At 40.8% G+C, this 7,256-nt stretch overlaps 1 pseudogene; it reads left to right on the top strand.

Moving 5' to 3' along the window:
- Positions 1-6,760: 6,760 nt before the first annotated feature.
- On the top strand, positions 6,761-6,858 carry LOC132542294 (small nucleolar RNA SNORA70; annotated as a pseudogene).
- Positions 6,859-7,256: the final 398 nt, after the last annotated feature.

The raw sequence follows: 7,256 nt of genomic DNA on the forward strand, positions 1-7,256 counted from the left end.
TGCTCTACCGGGTGTCCCATCCTCCTGGGCCCCATGTAAGAATGCTTATTGGGAACACAGCATAATGGTTACACAAAAGACTTCCATGCCTGAGGAATCAATCCCCTCATCATAAGCCAGAGCTGAGTAGTGCTCTGGCCTTTCTCTCTATATTCCTCTTTCATTAAAATAAATAAATATTAAAAATAATTTCTGTGAATTCTAGTTTCTAGTGCCCAGTTTGATCACCTAATTCTGTGAGGATTAGAAAAAAATTCAGGTTGATTTATTTGTTGATAATGGGGGGGAGAAGGAAAGAGAAAGACAAAAACAGCGTCACTCTGGCACATGTAATGTTGGGGATCAAACTGAAGACCTCATGCTTAAGAGTCCAACACGATATCCACCATGCTATCTCCACCATGTACATTTAACCCACTGGGCCACAGCCTGGCCCCCCAAAAGGTGTTTTTTTTCTGCCTCCTGAGTTATTGCTGGGGCTCGGTGCCTGCACTATGAATCTGCTGCTCCTGGAGGCTACTTATTCCCTCTTTTTTTTTTTTTGCCCTTATTGTTTATCGTTGTTATTGTTGCTGTTATTGTCATCATTGTTGTTGGATAGGACAGAGAGAAATCGGAGAGGAAGGGAAGACAGAGAGGAGGAGAGAAAGATAGACACCTGCAGACCTGCTTCACCGCTTGCAAAGCAAACCCCCCTACAGTTGGGGAGCCAGGGGCTCAAACTCGGATCCTTAGGTCCTTGTGCTTTGCCCTATGTGTGCTTAACCCGTTGCACTACAGCCCGGTGCCCCAAAAGGTGTTTTATATATATATATATATAATTTATTTATTCTCTTTTGTTGCCCTTGTTTTTTATTGTTGTAGTTATTATTATTGTCATCGTTGTTGGATAGGACAGAGAGAATTGGAGAGAGGAGGGGAAGACAAGAAGGGGGAGAGATAGACACCTGCAGACCTGCTTCACCGCTTGTGAAGTGACTCCCCTGCAGGTGGGGAGCTGGGGGCTCGAACCTGGATCTTTATGCTGGTCCTTTTGCTTCGCACCACCTGCACTTAAACCCCTGCGCTACCACCCGGCTCCCCCAAAAGGTGTTTTCTAAGTGGAGCCTAGCAGGTGTCAAGAGCACAGACGGACTATAATGAAAATCAAAAGTTTTACTGCTCCCTTCTGCCTCTTCTGACCTGGTTTTCTTATTCAGGGTCTGGGGAGTCAAATGCCCAATAGTGAAAGAAGATAAATGGATGTTATAAGGCAGCTGAGGAGATGGCTCAAGTGATAAAAGTGTTAGACTCACACTTTTTTTTGTCTGAGGCTTCTAGTTTGATTTCCAGCCCTGAATATGCCAGAGTAGTGCTATCTTCTCTATCTCTCTTCCTCTCTCTCCCTCTTGATACGCTCTCTCTCTTTCATGTATAATTAAATCTTTAGGGGCTGGGCAGTGGCTCATCTGGTTGAGCACACACCTTACCATGTACAAGTACCCAAATTCAAGAGCCTGGTCCCTACTTGCAGGGGGGAAGCTTCATCAATACTGCAGGTATCTCTTTCTTCCTCTCTCCCTTCACCCCCTCTAGATTTCCCTGTATCTATCCATAAATAAATAAGTATTTAAAAATACATTAAAATAAATCTTTAGCACAAAGACCAGCTCAAGATCCTAGTTCTAGCCCCTGGCTCCCCACTTGCAGGGCGGTCGCTTCACAAGTGGTGAAGCAGGTCTACAGGTGTCCTTTCTTTCTTTCTTTCTTTCTTTCTTTCTTTTTTTAGTATTATTTTCTTTTACTGGGGAATTAATGTTTTACATTCAACAGTAAGTACAGTAGTTTGTACATGCATAACATTCCCCAGATTCCCATATAATACAACCCCCACTAAGTCCTCTGAATCCTTCTTGGACCTGTATTCCTCCCACCCACCCACACCCACCCCAGAGTCTTTTACTTTGGTGAGATATGCCAATTCCATTTCAGGTTCTACTTGTGTTTTCTTTTCCGATCTTGTTTTTCAACTTCTGCCTGAGAGTGAGATCATCCCATATTCATCCTTCTATTTCTGACTTATTTCACTCAACTTGATTTTTTCAAGGTCCATCCAAGATCGGCTGAAAACGGTGAAGTCACCATTTTTTACAGCTGAGTAGTATTCCATTGTGTATATATACCACAACTTGCTCTGTTGTTGAACACCTGGGTTGCTTCCAGGTTTTGGCTATTACAAATTGTGCTGCCAAGAACATATGTGTACACAGATCTATTTGCATGGATATGTTGGGTTCCTTAGGATATATCCCCAGGAGAGGAATTGCAGGATCATAGGGTAGGTCTATTTCTAGCCTTCTGAGAGTTCTCCGGACTGTTCTCCACAGAGGCTGGACCAACTGACATTTCCACCAGCAGTGTAGGAGGGTTCCTTTGACCCCACACCCTCTCCAGCATTTGCTGCTGTTACCTTTTCTGATGTATGACATTCTCACAGGAGTGAAGTGTTATCTCATTGTTGTCCTTATTTGCATTTCTCTGACAATCAGAGACTTGGAGCATTTTTTCCTGTGTTTCTTGGCCTTTTGGATCTCTTCTGTGGTGAATATTCTGTCCATGTCCTCCCCCCATTTTTGGATGGGGTTATTTGTTGTTGAGTTTGGCAAGCTCTTTATATATATGTTAGTTATTAAACTCTTATCTGATGTATGGCATGTAAAGATCTTCTCCCATTCTGTGAGGGGTCTCTTGGTTTGGGTAGTGGTTTCTTTTGCTGCGAAGAAGCTTTTTAATTTGATGTAGTCCCATAGGTTTATACTTGCCTTAGTCTTCTTTGTAATTGGATTCGTTTTATTGAAGATGTTTTTGAAATTTATGCGGAAAAGAGTTCTGCCAATATTTTTGTAGATGTGGTGAATCATGTTGATTGATTTATGTATATTAAACCAACCTTGCATGCCTGGGATAAACCCCACTTGGTCATGATGAACAATCTTTTTAATATACTGCTGTATCCGGTTGGCTAGAATTTTGTTCAGTATTTTTGCATCTATGTTCATCAGAGATATTGGTCGGTAGTTTTCTTTTTTGGTTGTGTCCCTGTCTGCTTTTGGTATCAGAGTGATGTTGGCTTCATAGAAGCTGGCAGGGAGTACTCCAGTGTCTCCAATATTCTGGAAGACTTTTTTTTTTGTTCGTTTTTTTAAAAAAATATTTATTATATTTATTTATTCCCTTTTGTTGCCCTTGTTGTTTTATTGTTGTAGTTATTATTGTTGTTGTTGGATAGGACAGAGAGAAATGGAGAGAGGAGGGGAAGACAGAGAGGAAGAGAGAAAGATAGACACCTGCAGACCTGCTTCACCGCCTGTGAAGCGACTCCCCTGCAGGTGGGGAGTGGAGGTTCGAACCAAGATCCTTATGCCGGTCCTTGTGCTTTGCGCCACCTGCGCTTAATCCGCTGCGCTACAGCCCGACTCCCTGGAAGACTTTTTTTTTTTTAGAATTTTTTTTGTAATTTTATTTATTTATCTTCCCTTTTGTTGCCCTTGTTGTCTTTTTTATTATTATTATTATTGTTGTTGTAGTTGATGTCGTCGTTGTTGGATAGGACAGAGAGAAATGGAGAGAGGAGGGGAAGACAGAGAGGAGGAGAGAAAGACAGACACCTGCAGATCTGCTTCACCGCCTGTGAAGCGACTCCCCTGCAGGTGGGGAGCCGGGGTTCGAACCGGGATCCTCATGCCCGTCCTTGCGCTTAGTGCCACCTGCGCTTAACCCGCTGCGCTACCGCCCGGCTCCCCCTGGAAGACTTTTAAAAGTAGAGGTATTAGTTCTTCTTTGAAGGTTTTGTAGAATTCAATTGTAAAACCATCTGGTCCAGGACTTTTATTTTTGGGGAGATTTTTGATAACTGTTTCAATTTGATTAGCTGTGATGGGCCTGTTCATGTTATCCACTTCCTCTTTACTTAGGTTTGGAAGTTGGTAGGTATCTAGGAAATCGTCCATTTCTTCCAAGTTCTCTAGGTTGGTGGCATATAGTTGTTCATAGAAGCCTCACATGATATGTTGAATTTCTGCAGTGTCTGTTGTGATATCTCCTCTTTCATTTACTATCCGATTTATTTGGGTCTTCTCCCTTTTTTGTTTTGTAAGTCTGGCTAAAGGTTTGTCAATTTTGTTCACTCTTTTGAAGAACCAACATTTACTTTCATTGATCTTTTGTATGGTTTTCCTATTCTCAATGTTATTTATTTCTGCCCTAACTTTAGTGATTTCTGTCCTTCTGGTTGCTTTAGGATTCCTTTGTTCTTCTTCTCGGTCTTTAAGATGTGCAATCAGGCTGTTTATTTGTGCTTTTTCTTGTTTCCTAATGTGTGCTTGTATAGCTATGAACTTCCCTCTCAGTACTGACTTAGCTGTGTCCCAAATATTTTGATAGCTTGTGTCTTCATTTTCATTGAAGTCTCGAAACATTGTGATTTCTTCCTTTATTTCCTTTTTGACCCAGAGGTTGTTAAGAAGTGTACTGTTGAGCTTCCACATTTTGGGACTGTTACTAATCTTTTGTTGATTGTTAAGTGTTAGTTTAATTCCACTGTGGTCTGAGAAGATGCTTGGGATGATTTCAATGCTCTTGAATTGGCTGATGCTGTCTTTGTGGCCTAACATATGGTCTGTCCTTGAGAATGACCCATGTGGATTTGAGTAAAATGTGTATTCCAGTTTCTTGGGATGAATGACTCTGAAAATGTCCAATAGTTCTAGTTTATCTATCTCTTCATTTAGCTCCCTTATGTCTTTATTGATTTTCTGCCTGGATGATCTGTCAAGTTGAGAGAGTGGGGTGTTGAAGTCCCCTACTATGACTGTGTTGCTGTTAATATATTGCAGTAGCTCTTTCAGTAGAAGTTTGATGTATTTAGATGGCTTCTCATTGGGTGCATAGATATTAATAATTGTTAAGTCCTCTTGATTGATCCTCTGAGCATTAAGTAGTGTCTATTCCTATCTTTTTTAATCTTACCTATTTTAAAGTCTATCGTGTCAGATATGAGAATAGCTGTTCCTGCCTTTTTTTGTGGGCCATTGGCTTGTATGATAATTTTCCATTCTTTCACTTTAAGTCTGTGTTTGTCTTGTTGAGTTAGGTGAATTTCCTGTAGACAGCATATTGTCGGGTTGTATTTTCTGACCCATCTTCCTACTCTGTGTCTTTTAATAGGTGAATTCAGGCCATTGACATTTATTGATATCAAAGATTGAAGATATTTTAACGCCATTTTTGTAGAGTTTTAGAGTGTTCTGATATATATCCTATTTATGATGGTCTGTTTATAGAAGACCTTTCAGAATTTCTTTCAGGGCAGGCTTGGTGATAGTTGATTCCTTCAACTGTTGCTTGTCTGAGAAGGTTTTGATGCCTCCATCTAGTCTGAATGACAGTCTAGCAGGATATAGTATTCTTGGTTGAAAGCCTTTCTCATTGAGCACTCAATAGCTATCTTGCTATTCTGTTCTGGCCTGTAGTGTTTGTATGGAGAAGTCTGCTGCTAATCTTATGGGTTTTCCTCGGTAGGTGACTCTTTGTTTTTTCTCTTGCAGCCTTCAGGATCCTTTCTTTATCCTTATTCCTTTCCATTCTAAATATGATGTGTCTTGGTGTCTAAGTCTGGGTTAATTCTGTTTGGGAGCCTCTGGGTTTCTTGAATCTTTATGTCTTTGATGTTGTCTAGACTAGAGAAGTTTTCAGCTACTATGGCCTGAAGAATGCTTTCTTCCTCTCCCTCTCTTTCTTTCTCTAGTAAGCCGATAATGTGTATATTGTTTCTTCTGAAGTCATCCCATAGGTCTCTGTTGTTGTTTTCATCATCTATTAATCTTTTTTTGAGATCTCTTACTTCTCTTTTAGTTGTCTCTAATTCGTCCTAGATCTTGCTAATTCTGTCTTCAGTCTCATTGATTCTATTCTCTCTGCCCTCTACTGTTTTCTGGAGTTCATCTATTTTGTTGCCCTGTTCTGATACTGTTTTAGCTTGTTCAGCTAGTTGTGTTCTTAGCTCAACTATTTCAGCTTTCAGCTCTAATAACCTTGAGATAGTGTTTTCTTCCAGAGTCTCACTTGTTGTTCCTGTATTTCTGATTACAATTCTTTCAAACTCTTTACTAACTCCTGTGATTATTTCCTTAGCTAATGTTTGGATGTTGAACTCATTATTTTGTGCTTCACCCTTTGGGGGGCTTTTAGCTGGACTGTTGTCCTGGTTAGTTTCTCCAATATTTCTTCTTGTTGGTTTACCCATTTTATGTATTATGTTATGAGTTCCCTCTCTTAGTACTTTTCAAATTACTGATCACTATTTCCTGGATTGACTTGTGTCTAAGGTAATTAAAGGGTTCACAGTGGTGGAAGGTAATAGTTGTTTCAATAGTATTTTAATCCCTGAGTTGGAGCTCAGTGATTTAAAAGCCTTTTTTTTTTTTTCCTCTGTAGGCTATGGGAGCCTGAGGGCTTCTAAACTATAAGTAGGCTTAATCACTTAGCTTAATCATTGACTCTTGACCAAGAGATAAAGCAGGGTGTGGCAGAGATAGTCCAGTGGTTATGCAAAGAGACTTTCACAGCCCCACAGTTATGCCACTGAGGTATAGGTCTTCTCCTGAATTTCCTGGTTAGATTTCTGTCCCCCGGTGTCCCTCCCTGTTGCTGCTCCAAGGAGGACTGTAGCAATGGAGACTCAGAGTTGCACTTGGTGATTCTCTGGGGAGTCCTCTCCTCCCTTCAGCTGTCCCTTTGGTGGAACAGACTGTAGCCTCCTGGGTAGTGTCTGCAGCTTGCTGCTTGAGTGGGTTGTCCTAAGGAACCCAGTAGACAGCCCTCTCCACTGAATATTCAGTTCATGCTGTTTCCAGTCTCAGGCTCCAGACAAGGTATTCAGGGTGTCTTTGGAAAGGCCCAGGGCACAGTGGTCAGGTCCATCCATATTGGTCAGGTCATTGTGTCTATCCACACAGAACTGTAGAACATGGAGCATGTGACCAAGGCTCTGAGCAAGACCAATTCAAGTTGCCCTACTTAAAAGATGGTCCATCCATATCTCCAATAATTGAGGCTTCACCAAGTTATTGTTAATTTATAAAGATTTTATTTATATTGTTTTAAATATATAGATATATACTTTTAATGTATATATATATATGTATGTATATCAGAGCTATCAGAGCACTGCTCAACTCTGGCTTGTACTGGGGATTGAACCTGGGACCTCCTAGCCT

This window comes from Erinaceus europaeus, chromosome 12 (genome assembly GCF_950295315.1).
Source record: "Erinaceus europaeus chromosome 12, mEriEur2.1, whole genome shotgun sequence".
Classification (NCBI taxonomy): Eukaryota; Metazoa; Chordata; class Mammalia; order Eulipotyphla; family Erinaceidae; genus Erinaceus; species Erinaceus europaeus.